A 17063-nucleotide genomic window follows, 5' to 3' on the forward strand; every position below is an offset into this window, starting at 1 on the left:
AGCATGAGGCTAGATTATAAAACCCAACTGAACTTGTGTCCTGGTTTCGCTGGGACAGAATCACAGAATCAACTTCCTGTTCAGAAAAGCTGCACTTTTGAGAAGACTGCAGCACCCACTACATTGGGAATAAAGTTGACAAGACACTTTGTTTTAGTTTGCAGCCAGCCATGGTATGCAGGTTTCCATGGTGATCAAGGCTGTTAGCAGTTTTGAGTTAGCCAGGTGCTTAAGCAAGGAGGAGCAAAAGCCAGGGCAGCTGACCCAGGCTGGCTAATGAAAGTATTCCATACCATAAACTTCACACTCACTATAAATTGGAAAGTTTGCTGAGGATGGCCCCCCCTCTCTTCAATGGTCACCGTCCCTGGAAGGTCTCACCAGTCATTCTGCTCCCGAGGCCTACTCTCCCATTTGTTGTGACCGTCGTGCTTTCGCTGGAGCTGTGGTACTCAGTGTTTGATATCTGACATTCACTGCTGGGATTGTGCAGCTCACGACCACTATATGGGCTGAGTATAACTCTGTGTATTTTATATTAGCATTAGTATAAATGTTACAAATATTCAAAATTAAATGGAATTTAGTTTAATCACAAAATAATAGGTTTAGTAGGTTAGGTATAATGGGGAAGGGATGCTGTGTTCTATTTTTTTTTCTTCTCTTTTACTTGCTATTTGATTTGCCTGTAAACTGCCGTGGGGATTGAGTAATTCTTTAAATTCTTTATCTTATCAACCTAAAGCTACATTAACTACCTAAGCATATCCTTAGAATAGTACAGAACATTACGGTTGTGCAAAACCTAGCGAGAACTGGTACGGAGGTTTGACCAAGAGCCAAGGGACTACTACACCTGCCAAGGAGGAGAGGTGAAAAGTGCACAGCGAGGAAGACATACAGCCTTCATCCCTGAGACCCCGGCCCACGACCACCAGAAGAAACTGCGCGTGCGCAACCAGGAGGAGTTAAAGGCGGAGGCTATGGAAATGATTTCTCGGAACTCATTATAATAAAGACCGCCTTTTCGGGGAAAAGTTATGAATATGTATAGGCATCCTTGGAATCATGATGAATATGTAACGTTTTACTACATAAATTCAAGATGAATTATCAAGGGGGGTGCGCACGGCTTTGGAGGGTTACCCCCGTGCCGCCCAGCGCTGCAATAAAGGTGTGCCTGCTTCTTAATGCTACATTGGTGTTAAGAGGTTTTATTCCCGATTTCGGTGACAGTTTTGGTGACCCAGATGGGACATTGCGAGTGAGACTGAAGGAGATCGAGTGCTGATCCAGCTCCAGCCGGCACCGAGGAATTCTCGGAGGAGAAGCATCGCCCTCGACTCACGACATCTCCTCGCAACGTCCCCTGGAGAGGTAACGCACATCTTTACAAATTTTGGTTTGGTTTTGGATAGCCTGCCCATAAGGCGCGGCGAAAGCTTCGCAGGGTTGGGGCTCAGGGCGCCCGCTTTGGGTCTAATCAGTGGTTGCTGAATTAGACATTTGTTAGTCTGCCTGTCAGTCATAAGCGAAAGCTATTGCAGGGTTGGACATTTGGGTTTGGTTTTGGTTGCCTAGGCATTTGGAATTTGGGAAACTCGAGTTCTGTTTTTTCTGGTTTTATTGTCAGGTATGTGAGAGTGTGACTGGTGTGTGACTGAGACGTGCATATACGCACGAAGTGAGTGCGGAGTCCTGATTCTCAGTTCCAACGTCCCGTGAGGGGCTTGGTCGGAGACGGACGAAGCGTTTGATTTGTGTGGTTTTTTTTTTTAAAAAAAAAAAAAAAAAAATCGGTAACATGGCATCAGGATTTGCAAAGTTGTTTAAGAGTAAAAGTGCAGGGAATTTAACATTAAGATGAAAAGATACCAAAAACTTCACCGTTGGAATGTTTGCTATCACACTGGGGAGAAATACACGAGGATTTGCGTAAAAACCAAATGATAGAGTATTGTAATAATTGGTGGACATTGTATGTTTTGGAAGATCAGGAAAAGTGGCCAAGGAATGGAACATTGAAATATAACACTATACTACAATTAATGCTGTTTTGCAGGAGGGAAGGAAAGTGGAATGAAATACCATATGTAGATTTGTTCTTTTATCTAAGACAACGGACTGATTGGCAAAAGGAATGTAAATTAATTAACCAGGACAATTTGGTAATGACACTTACCTCAGAAGAAAGAAAAATTAAGATTGTAGTTTGTTCCTTTTTCTTCCCTCTGTAAATGTTGCTGTTTTACCTTGTGTAAGATTTGCTATTCGTTATCTTGTGTAAGATTTGCTATTCGTTATCATGATTCCAATACCAATGCCTCTCGTGTTCTTTATAGTAACTGTGTTTGGCAGTCTGCAGGCTTCTTTGCGGCAATTAAGACAAAGACTGGGGAACTCGTTTTTACATCTAGCTGTCCAAAGATTGAACCCAGAGGAACTATTTATCCATCTGGAAATACTTTGCAATTCTGTGTTAACACACGACTTCAATATAACAATAACTGGAACACTTGGACCTCTCCCCCGTCTGAATGGTTCAATCCTTGGACACAATTTTCAGGTGACCCCCCCCCCATTTTCAGAGCACTATACCTCGATATCACTTTAGATTATATGATAATACCTATGGCGAGGGAACATCGTGCTATAACCATTTATTGTGGGGAATTTATAGCCGTGGAGATTGGTGCTGTCATAAGCACAATCTATCAAACCCTAGAATATTTTATTCATTTCGACTGCGAGCAAGGGGAAGAGGAGGCTTTAGAAACTTTGAAGTTTCTAAACACCCTAGGAATTAATCAGTGTGCATATTGCAAAGAGGAGGGGCACTGAAAAAGAGAATATCCCAAGAACGAACAAGAGACAGATCAAAGAGAGGTAAGGAGAATGATGACTTTAGATGATTGAGGAGGACCGGAGGGGAACCCAGCTGAACCTCTGGTTATAGTCAAGCTGGGAGATGAAGGAGTTAAATTCCTGGTGGACACTGGAGCAACATATTCTGTTTTAAATGTCTGTAAAGGGAGGTTGGAAATAAATCTGCTAAAATAATTGGTGCCACAGGGAAAGAAGAAAACAGACCATTCCTACAACCCCTAGACTTAAAATTCGGAAATAAAATAATTACACACGAATTCTTGTATATACCAGATTGTCCGATACCTTTACTAGGATGAGATTTGTTATCTAAATTAAATGCACAAATAGTCTTTGAGGATGGTGAAATCTTTCTGAAAATCCCAGAATCAAAGACAGGAGAAATACTGATGATACAAGAAAGAGTAAAGGAATCAGAAATACCCCAGGAAATAGATGAAGCTGTTATACCAACAGTCTGGGGTACAGACATACCTGGGAAGTCTAAGGTAGCACAACCTGTAAAGATAGAATTAAAGGATCAAGCGAAACCGATAAGGATTAAACAATATCCAATTAAACCAGAGGTGAGACAGGGCCAATCTTACCAGTAAAGAAACCTTCAGGTGAATACAGATTAGTTCAGGATTTAAGGGCCATAAATCAACTGGTTAAAGACATACATCCCGTCGTGGCAAACCCGTACACACTCTTAACAGCGTTACAAGAAAATCATCGGTGGTTTACAGTGCTTGATTTAAAAGATGCTTTCTTTTGCATACCCTTGGAGAAGGAAAGTCGAAAGCTGTTTGCTTTTGAATGGGAAAATCCACAGACAGGACGAAAGATGCAGCTGACATGGACAAGGTTACCTCAGGGATTCAAAAACAGCCCGATGATCTTTGGTAACCAGTTAGCAAAGGAGCTTGAACAGTGGAAACAAAGCGATTCAGAATCAAAACCTGGACATCTACTTCTACAATATGTAGATGACATCCTGATTGCTACAGAAACAAGATCTGCCTGTGTAAAGGTAACCATAGACCTTTTAAACTTTCGTGGACTAAGTGGGTACAAAGTATCTAAAAATAAAGCTCAAATACCGAGCCAGACTGTAATCTATTTAGAATTTGAGATCACTCAAGGACAGAGACAATGGGGAACAAACCGTAAAGAGGCAATTTGTGGTATCCCTGAACCTAGAAGCGTGCATAAATTGAGAGCTTTTCTAGGAATGACGGGGTGGTGTCAACTCTGGATAATAAATTACGGTCTGTTAGCTAAACCGTTATATGAAGCTCAGAAAATTATACTGTTTTTGTGGGGCCCAGAACAGTAAAAGGCTTTTCGGGATTTAAAACGGGCCCTGATGACTGCACCAGCACTAGGACTTCCAGATTTGACTAAGGACTTCCAATTGTTCGTGCATGAGAGACAACATCTTGCACTCAGAGTGTTAACCCAGAGGATGGGAAGCTGGAAGAGACCGGTAGGATACTTCTCCAAACAACTGGACACTGTAAGTAAAGGATGGCCAAGTTGCCTCCGAGCAGTTGCAGCCACAGTAATGCTAATACAAGAAGCACGAAAATTGACTTTGGGGAGAATGATAAAGGTATATGTACCACATATGGTAATCACTGTTTTGGAACAAAAGGGGGGTCACTGGTTATCCCCTAGCAGAATGATGAAGTATCAAGTGATTCTAACCAAACAGGATGATGTGATTCTGAAAACTACTAACCTTGCCAATCCTGCAGTCTTCTTGAGTTCTGTACAGGAAGAAGAACAACTGGAACATGACTGTCTAACCACCATAGAACATGTATACTCCAGTCGGGAGGATTTAAAGGATACACCGTTGGAGGATCCTGACTGGGAGCTTGTAGGTAGATTAGGGTACGGCGACCGGAAAATCTCGGGCTGTAACGGAAGGTAGGCGTGGCGAAAGGAGCAGGATGTGCAAGTATCGTGCGAGTTCGTACGGGACAAGACGACTATATAAGGCTGTTGCACAGTTAAATAAACGCCATTTGTTGCATCCTCACATTGGTGTCAGTGCCCAATGGCCCTGGGGTGCGGATAGCCTCAGGCCAGCCAGCAACCGAACGGAGCTTGCCGCAGACAAGCGGCAACGCTGACTTCGGTTACTCATTTATAGACGTTTGTAGAAATGACCTGATAACACACTGTGACCCATTAGGTATCTATGGGAGCACAATTTTTGGGAGAATTCAGAGCAAGCACTTCCATGAATGAAGCCTAATTTTTAGACTAAAAATAGAGATATTTTTTTTTAATGTAGACGTTATGCTGTTCAGATGAACATGCAACTACAGACACACCAGAGGAAATTCACTATAGTGTTGAATTTACAAACATGAAGTCCAACTAGTGCTTCTTCAAAGGTTTGGTTACCACCCTTTCTGCAGCTCCACACGCTGCTGAGAGCACAGCAGAGAGCTTGCAGTCCATGGCCACCTTCTGTCCCTCACTGATTGCATGGCACAGGCAAAAGGCATTGGTAGGAGCATGGAGGTAATTCAGATCACTTCTTTCCTTAGCTTTGAACAGTTGGCAATTACGAAATTGAATCACTATCTTTTACATGTAAATAAAAATGTAGTAGTAGAAATTAATAATGGTCAACCATTTTGTTTAAGTTCATTCAACATCAAAACTGAAATTCAGTTCAGCCTGCTTTGTGTATTTAGTTTCGGGGTTCAATGGGAGACTGCTGTTTGTAAAAACTCATGTGAATGAATGATACATTGGCTTGCCTTTTTAAAATGACTGCAAAAACACATATTAAATTGCAGGGAGGAGCATCAGAGGGTGTGGGGAATAAGCTGCTGGGACATTGTGGGCTGTTGTATTGTGAAACCACAGCCTGCAGGGCACAGAGCGTATATGGGTAGAGGAAGAAACAATAGATGACTGACTGAATTGTTGTGAAATGTGGACTGTTTAGATATTACCTTATGAATTGCTTTCTTGTGTGTACCATGGAATAACCTGGTAGTGAAATATTTGCTTTAAATTAGATCTATTTTCATCCAGTCTTCCAGCAACATAGCATAAAACAATATGGGGTGGAAACAGCCTCAGAATATACTGTAATAATAAACACCTAAACCACATGTATTTACCTGAGAAACACTTTCACTTCAAAAGAATCATAAATGTCTCACTGTAACATTTCTGGGTTTTACTGAACATGTGTGCAGAAAATATAATAATATGGTATTCTAAGTGGGTTCTTAGTGTTTAGGGAGAATGTAATAAAATGTTATTTTAGGTCTCATTGTTCGAGCAGAGTGATGTCATTGTTCGTTACCTTTCTGTGAATTTCTCTGAAATGCCTCTGTGAATGTAATTAACTAAGGGCTGACTTTTTGCAGTTTGCTAAGAACAAAAAAAGCCAGTATTAATTATTTGTTATTTGCTATTTACCAGTCAGTTTTCTTCTGGTTTAAAATATATTCATTTTTCAGCAAGGGAGGTAGTCTGTTGACAGTTTGGTTCTACGAAGGGCTCTTGAAACACTTGAGAAGAAACCTGTCCATTGGCATCTCTTCCTCACAATGTTTGCTACCTGTCCACAGCTAGCAGCAAAACAGTCAAAAGAATAAATCTGTAAAAAGCAAAGAGTGCCCTTAAACAGCTCACATCATAGAACAATAGGGTCCAAATCTGCCAAGGGTTGTATTCAGATTGCTAAGTGGTTTGACTAGCTCCATAACTGTGTGCAAGCCAGAAAGAGAAATAGATGTTACCACCAGAAAAAAAACAAAGTCTGATCAAACATGGTGTCTAGGAAGGAGAGAGGGGAGCTGGAAATACCCTTTCCTGGTGGTATGCTTGCCAAGGCCTGTGTGCACTCATGTTTCACTCTTACAGCTCCCACTCCATGTTCCTTTTTTTAGGGAGTTGGCTATGGCACAGCCCTATGGCCCCTTTGCTCTTCTGGGGTCTATGTGAGAGTCACTGACTGGCAGGAGCTGGCCTGGTGTTTTCAGGTGGGAGCAGAGCCAGGCAGTGGATCCTTAGACATAGCCTGATGACACTGTCAGTACATGACCTAGCGTGCTTGAGGACATGCATGTCCTCTGTCCAAATAAAAGGCTTTGCCTGACCCTCTCATCTGTTCCAAAGGGTGAATCTCATGTGGCAGGTTTCTGATAACTCACTTTGATGATGCTCACCAGGAACAAGTCCCAAGAGGGGCTGCTGCTGAGGGATGGGGTAGCTGGAGGCCTGTAATGTGCTTGGCCACGTCCCTATAGACCTCCCAAGTTACCCGACCCTTCTTCCAGAGCAAGTAGGTTCTCTTTTTTTCCTTAAGTTCTAGCCTAAGTTCTCTGTTTAACCAGGCTGGTCTTTTTCCCCGACGGCTTGTCTTCCTACAGACTGGGACAGCCTGCTCCTGAATATTTAGCAATTCCCTTTTGAAGCATGTCCAGCCTTCCTGGACTCCTTTGCCCTTCAGGACCGACTCCCAAGGGACTCGGTCCACCAGCCTCTTAAACAGGCTAAAGTCAGCCCGCCGGAAATCTAAGGCAGAAGTTCTACTCTTGCCCCTCCTTACTTCCCCCACTATCGAAAACATTTCGTGGTCGCTACTCCCAAGACGGCCACCGACCCTCACATCTCCCACTAGTCCTTCTCTGTTCACAAACAACAGGTCAAGCAGGGCCCCTCCTCTAGTGGGCTCGTTTACCACCTGCGTGAGGAAGTTGTCCTCCACACATTCGAGGAATCTCCTAGATTGCTTCCTCTCTGCCATGTTGTATTTCCAGCAGACATCCGGCAAGTTGAAGTCGCCCACGAGTACAAGGGCCGGCGACCAGGCGGCTTCTGACAGCCGCTTGTAAAACACCTCGTCCGCCTGCTCATCCTGGTTGGGTGGTCTATAACAGACTCCCACCGTAATGTCCGCCCTGGTGACCTTCCCCCTGATCTTCACCCATAAACATTCAACCTTGTCATCCTCACCATCTTCCTCAATTTTGACACAGTCCAAGCACTCCCTAACATACAGCGCTACCCCACCGCCTCTCCTGCTTCACCTGTCAAATAACATGTCCATAACGAGCAAAATAAACTATATGGATAGGCAGAATACAAGTGGCTAATTCACACCTAATTGTTATGTTTAAAGCTACAACATTGCTCAGGACATGCAGACTCTGGTTGACTGGAGACATGGTCACGTTTCCCTTTGTTTCAGTTACAGTACATGGTATCCTAATTCTACAGTTAGAGAGGAGGCAAGAGATCATGCTATGTTGGCCAATGTACATGAAGTTTTACACTGTAAATGTTTCCAGTTGCAACACGGAATGTGTCCCATCCCCTATCCTCCTAGGTTTTGCAAGCAATCTGGAAATATCTGCAGTAAAACTGTCCATGCCCAGTGCTCTCCTAAGTCACCTACAGTCTTCTTGTTGTGAACAAAACTCCAAGGCACAAGGGGATCAGCACACTGGGGAGAGAAATCTTCGTGGGCGAGGGATCCCATCTTGAAGGTGGCCTGGTGGTGCCTTTCAAAATGCGGTGGAGGAACATCAGTTTTATGGTTCCAAATGCTGCACTGCTGTTTTCTGTCTGTCCTGGTTTGGACTAGGACAGACTTTTCAGTTAAGTTTCTTTTAAGTGACTACTTTCTGAAGTTGACTACACGTGCCTGTTGCTGTGGAAAATAGGATCCCTGTTGGGTGTCTTTGTTCCATAAAGGAAGGGACCATAAAAGTGTCACACCTGCTGGGAGGAACGGACAGGACAGGTGACCCAAACCTGACCAACGGGGTATTCCATCCCACCCATGTGATACTCAGTTTAAAGCTGAGGGACCACGAGGGTCACGCTCTCTTTCCCTATGTCTGACGTCCTGGGAGGGCTCTGCCCACGCTCCTGCCTTTGTTCCTGAATCCAGTTCCCGCCTGATGCCGCATCTAGTTCAGGACTCCCCAGTGCCTGCCCTGCAGCATCAGCGGTGATGTGATCGTCATCGGGGGGAGTTCAGTAGTCGTTTTGTATATAGTTCGTTATTTATTATACTCTTTCTTTTCCTTGTTATTGTTTATTAAAATTGTTTTAACTTTCCAACCCATAAGTCTCTCTCCCTTTTCTCTTTTCCTTTTCCCCTCTGGGGAAGGAGAAGGTTAACAGAGAGCATCTGTCGTCCGCTTAACCATCCGCCCAGCCTTAAACAGTGACACTATCATTGGTAAATGCAGATTAATTTTTACCCTAGAGGGTGGGCTTCCATTATTTTAATTGTAACAGTTCATATGCTGCACAGAGTTTTATTTCTAACATATGTTCCCTGGTACATCAGTCAGAATAAATTACACTCCTTTAAAAAGTCATTTGACCCAGTACAGTATAATTCTTTTTATGCTAGTTGTTTGGAAATGTTAACACTCAAATGATCACAAGTATCCTTTGAAGTGAACACTGGCCTGGAGATCAGTTGCTGAAATTAGCACATTGGTTGTTTTTCACAGAATCACAGAATGTTAGGGATTGGAAGGGACCTCGAAAGATCATCTAGTCCAATCCCCCTGCCGGAGCAGGATTACCTAGATCATATCACACAGGAAGGCGTCCAGGTGGGTTTTGAATGTCTCCAGAGAAGGAGACTCCACAACCTCTCTGGGCAGCCTGTTCCAGTGTTCAGTCACCCTCACTGTAAAGAAGTTTTTCCTCATATTTATGTGGAACCTCCTGTGTTCCAGCTTGCACCCATTGCCCCTTGTCCTGTCAATGGATGTCACTGAGAAGAGCCTGGCTCCATCCTCGTGACACTTGCCCTTCACATATTTATAAACATTAATGAGGTCCCCCCTCAGTCTCCTCTTCTCCAAGCTAAAGAGACCCAGCTCCCTCAGCCTCTCCTCATAAGGGAGATGTTCCACTCCCTTAATCATCTTCGTGGCTCTGCGCTGGACTCTCTCTAGCAGTTCCCTGTCCTTCTTGAACTGAGGGGCCCAGAACTGGACACAATACTCCAGATGCGGCCTCACCAGGGCAGAGTAGAGGGGGAGGAGAACCTCTCTCGACCTGCTGACCACACCCCTTCTAATACACCCCAGGATGCCATTGGCCTTCTTGGCCACAAGGGCACACTGCTGGCTCATGGTCATCCTGCTGTCCACTAGGACCCCCAGGTCCCTTTCCCCTACGCTGGTCTCCAACAGGTCTGTCCCCAACTTGTACTCATACATGGGGTTGTTCTTGCCCAGATGCAGGACTCTACACTTGCCCTTGTTATATTTCATTAAATTTCTCCCCACCCAACTCTCCAGCCTGTCCAGGTCTCTCTGAATGGCAGCACAGCCTTCCGGTGTGTCAGCCACTCCTCCCAGTTTTGTGTCATCAGCGAACTTGCTGACAGTGCACTCTATTCCCTCATCCAAGTCATTAATGAATATATTGAATAGTACTGGTCCCAGTACCGACCCTTGAGGGACTCCACTAGATACAGACCTCCAACTGGACTCTGTCCCACTGACCACCACTCTCTGGCTTCTTTCCTTCAGCCAGTTCACAATCCACCTCACTACCCGATCATCCAGACCAGCCTTCCTCAGTTTAGCTGCAAGGATGCTGTGGGAGATTGTGTCAAACGCTTTACTGAAATCGAGATAGACCACATCCACAGCTTTACCATCATCTATCCACTGGGTTATGTCCTCATAAAAGGCTATCAAGTTGGTTAAGCATGACTTCCCCTTGGTGAAGCCATGTTGACTGCCCCTAATGATCCCCCTAACCTTGATGTGCCTAGAGACAGCACCAAGGACAAGTTGTTCCATTACCTTTCTGGGGATGGAGGTGAGGCTGACCGGTCTATAGTTACCCGGGTCCTCCTTCTTGCCCTTTTTGAAGACTGGAGTGACATTCGCTTTCCTCCAGTCCTCAGGCACCTCTCCCGTTGCCCACGACTTAGCAAAGATGATGGAGAGTGGCCTAGCAATGACTTCCGCCAGCTCCCTCAGCACCCGCGGGTGCATCCCATCAGGGCCCATGGATTTATGGATGTCCAGATTGCTTAATTGGTCCCTGACCCAGCCCTCATCAACCAAGACAGATTCCTCCTCTATCCTGACTTCTTCTGGGGCCACAGGGGTCCGGGGCTCCTCAGGACAGCCTCCAGCAGTATAGACAGAGGCAAAGAAGGCATTCAGTAACTCTGCCTTCTTTTTATCCTCTGTCTCCAGGGCCCCCACCTCATTCATCAGTGGGCCTACATTGCCTCTAGTGTTGGTTTTACCTGCAATGTATTTGAAGAAGCCCTTTCTGTTGTCCTTGACCTCTCTTGCAAGGTTTAATTCCAAGGAGGCCTTAGTTTTCCTCGTTGCCTCCCTACATCCTCTGACAACATCCTCTTTTGCTTTAGTCTATCTGCTTGAGGTCTCTACAACACACAAGATGATTGTTTTACAGCTTGGAGGTTGTCTTTGACATCTAAAGGGGCAAAGCACTTCATTTTCTCCTCTTCACAGAATCACAGAATCACAGAATGTTAGGGATTGGAAGGGACCTCGAAAGATCATCTAGTCCAATCCCCCTGCCGGAGCAGGATGACCTAGATCATATCACACAGGAACACGTCCAGGCGGGTTTTGAATGTCTCCAGAGAAGGAGACTCCACAACCTCTCTGGGCAGCCTGTTTCAGTGTTCAGTTATCCTCACTGTAAAGAAGTTTTTCCTCATATCCCAGTTGGGATTTGGAAGTAGAGAAGCCCTCAGCCTTGAGAGTCTCCAAAATTTCCCTGTCTGACAATTTGGATTGCAGCAATTTTGATGCAAACAACTAGGAGAGATATTTTAGTCTTAGGAAGGCAATGAAACATGGAGGAGTCTCTGAAGCACCAAGGTTGTAGGTTGCACTGGAAGTTGATGTAAGGGAAATATCCAGTGAGTTTGAGTGCCTCCGTATTAGATTGGCTAACATGAGGTACCAGCAAGGCTGCTATCTTCAGGCAACACCTCAAGCCCTGGAAATCAGAACTCTTCATGGAGTCTCAAGGCACCTACAGTCATTAGTCACTTGAAAAAAAATCCTGACTCTTGTTTGGATAAGGCTTAAAGGATACTGCAAGGTTATTTTCTTTCTTGCTCCCTGCTCTTAGAATAGAATATTTTCCTGAGGAGTTTAATCTTATGGAAAAGCAAGGTGTTTGCTGGGTTGCAGATTGTTGCTCAGAGGGTTCGTACAAACCTTTTCAGGAAGCCAAGAAGGAATTTTACTTCCCCCAAACATTTTTCCCCTTTTGCTAAGAATATTTGTGGATCTTGCCTATGTACGTACAAGGAGAGATAAGACACCCATACCTCACTGTGAAATATACATTAAGGAACTTGGGGTGTGATTTATTTCCTGAATATATAACACAATAGTCCACAAACTACATCCATTATCTCACACTTCAAGATGATGGCAACCTGTGCGCGTCAAAAAGATTCATCAATAAACCTTTATTTGGAATGCAGCAAGGGAGCCGTGTAAAATAGTTTTGTGAATGTATCAGAAAAGCCAACTTTGTGGGAAATACAAGATATCTCCCCAAAATAGCAGCAATTAAACCTTTCCAGTACACAAATGGATACGTTCCTTAGGATATGCCTGAACTCCTTGAAACAACATGAGGATGTGTCTAAATTTCTGGCAAGTTAGCAGTGTTAGAAAACCACCAAAAATCCTTCTCCATCAGATTCAAAGCCCAAAATAAAACCTGAAGAGGCCATTAAAGAAAGGGGTGACTCCACCTGGTCTGAGATAGCAGGAGAGAATGCAGATTATTCATCTGCAGTAATATGAGAGGTTTTAACTTTCTGCTAAAGCTTCTGGGGTTTATTGGTATTGCCAACAAACACTAGTTTTTCTGTGACTGTGATGCATTGTGTCCTTGGCAATGGTTAAGGAAAAAGGACTCATGACTCACTTGAAAGCTCTTGTGAAGGGCTCTGTTAGAGGAAGAGACTTTCTACTATGCAATAATGCTGGGATTTTGGGAGGGGAGTTTTGCAGACCTGCTTGCCTTCTCTACTTCCTGGACTTAGTGCATCTCTGGAGGGAGATCATCATCATACTGATGTGAAAAAAAGGGTCCTGAACTGATGCTGATGTGAGCAGCTTGGCAAAGCCAGAATTTTAAGGTCCTGGTCCAGGATGTGTAATTAATCACTGGAACTCACTTCCTCAAGTTATCATAGAAGCAAAGTAAACTTTATGATCTGAAACAACTGTACTAGTTGAGATTATATAGAAATTTAAAAAGTGAAATAAGGTCTCAGATGTCAATTAAGTGCCAGTCCTTAAATGGATGAGGAAGAAGCTTTTCCTGTGATTGAGTCTCTCTAGAACGGATTTCTTGCACTTGAGCAGTGGCTCTGGTCACCATTGGAAACAAGATGTGAGCAGGATGATTCACAGAGGCAAAACCTTTCCCCATGTGTTGCACTGCTGTGTTTATATGTAGGCTACACAAGATGTAGTGGTGGTTTGGTTTTGTTGTACAAAACCTTTGCACAGGGCCCAGCTAGGTAAGACCAGGCCAAAACCCCAGAAATCTTTAATTTATCAGTCTCCAAAAAATAGGGGAAATGATTCTCAGGTTTCAAACTTTCTGAACTGTTCTTTGGTAATTGACTTTGGTGAGACTAAAAACAGGCAAACACTCAAAAATTTTGCTGAATAAGGGTCTGGGGAATGTTAAACTATCAGCTGGTTCTAATTTGAATTACTGTCTTAATTAGTCAATTAATTTTGGCACATCTAAAAGGCATCCTCACTCAGAGTAAGCTTTCTCTTTCTTCTGACTGGCCTCTGTTTCTCAGTCCTCCTCCACAATTTAATCTGTTCTTCAAACAGCAGTATTAGTGCAAGAATGAAGAACACTCTGCCCTTGTCAAGACTGAACCCTGTATAATTTTTCTCCCTTCCTGAATCTTGGAAGGATGCGAATCTAGGAAGTTATTTTTCAAATATTATCTCTCTGATGGAATCAGTCGCCAAGGGGAGCTGCTCCGGAGCTGGCCCGTCCCGCAGCGGAGCAGCAGATCTTGGTGCACAGGGGCTTTTCCTGAGGAAAGGAAATGCCAGGGCAGCGGTGAGAGCTGCCAGGAACCAGCAGCTCTCGAGGAGAATGCTGATGAGGCGGGGGCGTTGCCAGAGCAACTGCGGCCCCTCCTACAAAAGGCGGCCTTGGGAGCGCCAGCGACCAGAGCGGGCAAACAGGGTGTGGCGCATCAGTTCACACGGAAGGGTGCGCAGGGAGGGTGGCACAGGGCAAGCGCAGACACCCTACCTGACACTCAAGGCAGAATGGTAGGCACTCGCCTGAGAGCAAGGGCTGCAGCTCCAGCTCGGGGATCTGCACCATTGACCCCAGATGTGACCAATGCCTCCACCCAGGCAGAGCTGCTGAAGGGAGAGGCTGCAGTGCAGACCTGAGGCTGCAGGAAGTGCCTTGATCTTTCACCTGGGGCAGGGATGGGCAGCAGCAGACCTGCCTGCATTATGTGTGCTCAGATGGAGGACCTCCTGCAGCAGGTGGCTGAACTGCAGGAGGCAGTGTGGAGGCTGTGTGACATCAAGGAGGCTGAGAAGGAGTTGGATAACAGGGTCCAAGTGCAGTCTGCAGTGGCCCTGCAGTCCATGGCCAAACAGCCGAACCCCCCCACCGCCACACTCAGAAGGAAGGGGGGATAAAACTGCAGAAGAATGGAAGGTTGCAAAGGCAAGGACTAGCAGGAGGAAGAGACTTCCCCTGAAGCCTGAGGTGCCCTTGCAGAACCGCTTCAGTCCTTTGCGGTCTGAGGAGGAAAGACCCACCACATCAGGAGAGACACTGGAGCCCAGTAAGGCAGCCCAGTGTGCTCCCCATATAAAGACCAGTGCTACCAAGAAAAAGCGACGGGTGATAGTGGTAGGTGATTCTATACTGAGAGGCACAGGGGCACCCATCTGCCGACCTGATGCGCTCTCTAGAGAGGTGTGCTGCTTACCGGGGGCTCGCATCAGGGATGTCACGGAGAGACTATCGAGCCTAGTACAGCCCACAGACTATTACCCACTGCTGCTGTTTCACGTGGGCACTAGTGATACAGCTAAGAGCAGTCCGAGGCATATCAAGGAGGACTACAGAGCCCTGGGAGCATTGGTATAGGACTCTGGGGCCCAGGTAGTTTTCTCATCAATCCTCCTGGTCAAAGGGAAGGGGACTAAAAGGGACAGTCGAATTAGGCAAATCAACACGTGGCTACAGGACTGGTGCCACAGCCAGGGGTTTGGCTACTTAGACCACAGGACTCACTTTGAGAAACCTGGTCTTCTGGCAGCCGATGGGGTCCATCTGTCAGAGAAGGGCAAGAGCATCTTGGGTCATAGGCTTGCCAAGCTGGTGAAGAGGGCTTTAAACTAGAGTTGCCTGGGGAGGGGAACCTCAGTCCATCCCAATTCAGCCAGTCTGATGCCAGGGCCAGCAATAGGTGCCCAGAGATTGGAGAAGGATGGAAGATCAGCAAGAGAGTGCCGGAAGAGCAGCAGAAAGGAATTTCAGACAGTAAGTCAGCTTTGTTGGGGGCCCAACTGAAATGCCTCTATGCAAACGCTCGGAACATGGGGAACAAACAAGAGGAGCTAGAGACGTGCGCATACCTGCAAGACTATGACCTTATCGGCATGACGGAGATGTGGTGGGATGGCTCCGATGACTGGAGCGTTGGAATGGAGGGATACGGGCTTTTTAGGAAGGACAGGCAGGGAAGACGAGGAGGGGGTGTTGCCCTCTATGTCAATGACCAGTTTGAGTGCATGGAGCTCTGCCTGGGGATGGAGGAGGAGCCGATGGAGATTAAAGGGAAGGCAGGGACGGGAGACATTATAGAGGGCATCTGCTACAGGCGACCTGACCAGGAAAACCAAGTGGATGAGGCCCTCTATAGACAGATAGGTGTACCCTCATGTTCACAGGCCCTGGTCCTCATGGGGGACTTCAACCACCCCAATATCTGTTGGAAGGACAACACAGCTGGGCACAAGCAATCCAGAAGGTTCCTGGAATGCGTGGATGACAACTTCCTTCTCCAAGTGATAGAGGAGCCGACGAGGAGAGGTGCCATGCTGGACCTTGTTCTCACCAACAAGGAGGGGCTGGTGGGGGACGTGAAGATCAAGGGCAGCCTTGGCTGCAGCGACCATGAAATGGTGGAGTTCAAGATCCATAGGGCAGCAAGGAGGGCGTGCAGCAAGCTCACCACCCTGGACTTCAGGAGAGCAGACTTTGACCTCTTCAGGGACCTGCTTGGTAGAGTCCCTTGGGATAAAGCCCTGGAGGGAAGAGGGGCCCAAGAAAGCTGGTTAATATTCAAGGACCACCTCCTCCAGGCTCAGGAGCGATACATCCCGACAAAAAAGAAGTCAGGCAGAAACACCAGGAGGCCTGCATGGATGAACAAGGAGCTTCTGGATAAACTCAGGCACAAGAAGGAAGCCTACAGAGGGTGGAAGCAAGGGCAGGTAGCCTGGGAGGAATACAGGGAAATTGTCCAAGCAGCCAGGGACAACGTTCAGAAAGCTAAAGCCCTGATAGAATGAAATCTGGCCAGGGATGTCAAGGACAACAAGAAATGCTTCTATAGGTACATCAGTGATAAAAGGAAGACTAGGGAAAATGTGGGTCCTCTCTGGAAGGAAACAGGAGACCTGGTTACCCGGGATATGGAGAAGGCTGAGGTACTCGATGACTTTTTTGCCTCAGTCTTGACTGGCAAGTGCTCTAGCCTCACCACCCAAGTCGCATAAGGCAGGGACTGGAAGGATGAAGAACCGCCCACTGTAGGAGAAGATCAGGTTCAAGACCATCATGGCATAGGAAGCACATGTTTCCTCATGATGGGAGACACTGTGCCTTGTTCTCTTGCTACACTGGTGAAAATCCTATGTGATTCTTTCTGAGTTTGGTTTAATGTTTTGTATTGTGAGCTCTCATATGTCCCTGAAAGATTCAAAAGGCAATGAAATAGATAGGATTTGTTCTGGAGTTAGATGAAGCTATTCAGAGTACAAGGTATAGGAGAGATGAAGCCAGCCCCTAGTGGTTTTCCTGAACTGTTTGTGTCTTAAAAACTCATAGCACATTATGGATCCATGATCTTTAATAAATTCATGATGACCATATGTTAA

This window comes from Nyctibius grandis, chromosome W, assembly GCF_013368605.1.
Source record: "Nyctibius grandis isolate bNycGra1 chromosome W, bNycGra1.pri, whole genome shotgun sequence".
Lineage (NCBI taxonomy): Eukaryota > Metazoa > Chordata > Aves > Nyctibiiformes > Nyctibiidae > Nyctibius > Nyctibius grandis.